Source organism: Quercus suber, unplaced genomic scaffold, assembly GCF_002906115.3.
Source record: "Quercus suber isolate HL8 unplaced genomic scaffold, Cork oak 2.0 scaffold_450, whole genome shotgun sequence".
NCBI lineage: Eukaryota > Viridiplantae > Streptophyta > Magnoliopsida > Fagales > Fagaceae > Quercus > Quercus suber.
Window position 1 is genome coordinate 460,597 of NW_027069901.1, and position 1,597 is coordinate 462,193.

The window sequence follows — 1,597 nt, forward strand, 5'->3', positions numbered from 1 at the left end:
CCAATGAGGTAATAGAATCAAGTTCTAAAACTCCAGCTGTCTTTCTTGGCATTGCACTTTCTGTAGGCCATTGATAGTTGTTGGATGCCAATTCTTCCAGAAGTTCATAGGCTGCCTCATGAGTTTTACTCATTAAAGCTCCACCAGTTGCTGCATCAACCATAAACCTGTTTGTAGCTCCTAGACCATTGTAGAATGTTTGCTCTTGAAGCCATGCTGGAAGGTCATGATGAGAACCCTTTACAATAAATCTTTGTACCTCTCCCATGCTTCATATAATGATTCACCCTTAAATTGGATGAACATGGTAATATCATTCCTTAGCTTTGCTGTCTTTGCGGGAGGGAAATATTTTGCTACGAATTTTTGTGCCAACTCCTCCATGTAGTAATGAAGCTATGTGGCAAAGAATTCAACCAAACTTTAGCTTTATCCCTAGTGAGAAGGGAAAAAGCCTTAGTCGAATCGCATCATCTATTACTCCGTTATGTTTAAAAGTATCACAAATTTCCAAGAAATTTGCAATATGGACATTAGGATCCTCTTGTGACAGCCCCCGAACTGGACAGTCTACTGTATCATCTGAATGATGGCCAGCTTGATCTCAAAATTATTGCTTGTATGGCTGGCCTCCTTATGCTCGATGTAGCTCCATTGACCGAGGGCATAGCATAATCTCTTAACGCCTTTTGCTTTTGATCGGCCATATTAGATAGAGATGTGTTGGTATCTTTCTTCTTTTTTTCTTAAGCTGATGTAAGGTTCTTTCAATTACAGGATCAAAGAGTGTATGCGCTAATAGTTTAGATCGGGGCATACACTTCTAATTCCTGAAAAGAAAGAAAACAAACTCAGATGCACTAATTTAATTTTTTTTTTTAATTTTTTAATTTTTGAATAAGTGAAATAAAATCCAAAGTAGTAAATATCTAGCTAGTATCAATATCAATAACAAATAGTTAATCCCTGGCAACGGCGCCAAAAACTTGTTCGCGTAAAATAATTTGCAAGCGCACAGAATTGTTACAAGCAGGGAAGTCAGTTTCGTACCGTACCGGCCGGTACCTCCAGTATTTACCGTTCTGGTACCTTGGCTGGTACAGAAAAAGGTTGTTTCATACCGGAAATATACCGGCCTATACCGGGTCATTTCGGCCATACCAGAGAAATATCAAATTTCGGCCGGTAAATGCATACCGGACCGTAAAAAGAAAAGTGTTTCTTCCTCACTCTCACCTTCCACCGGCGACGATCTCTACATTCTCGACCTCAAGTCGGGGCCGTGTAGGCTGCTGCTACTTCATCTTCATCTTCTTCTCCTCTCTGTCTCTCTCTCTGTCCGTCTACCTTTCTCTTTCTCTCTCTCTTTCTCAGTTTTTCAAACCTCTCAAATGATATTTGCAGTTTGCACGCCCAAGAATTAGACTTTACAGCTAGCATGTTTTTTACTGATAGTTGTTGCTTTACAGCTAGCATGTTTTGACTTTTGTTATCATTGAATTGAAATTTTAAAAGCCTCACGTGTTGGGCTGATGGCAGATTGGCTCTTATTTTTAATAAAATATAATATTAATTTGATTGTTATTATTTTATTGGG

The 1,597-nt window shown here is 38.9% G+C and overlaps 1 non-coding gene across 1 annotated transcript; it reads left to right on the forward strand.

The window, feature by feature from the left end:
- Positions 1-221: 221 nt before the first annotated feature.
- Positions 222-327, forward strand: LOC112038243 (small nucleolar RNA R71). The gene has a single exon (XR_002885822.2). It is a non-coding gene; the product is annotated as a small nucleolar RNA R71 (small nucleolar RNA).
- The last annotated feature ends 1,270 nt before the right edge of the window (positions 328-1,597 follow it).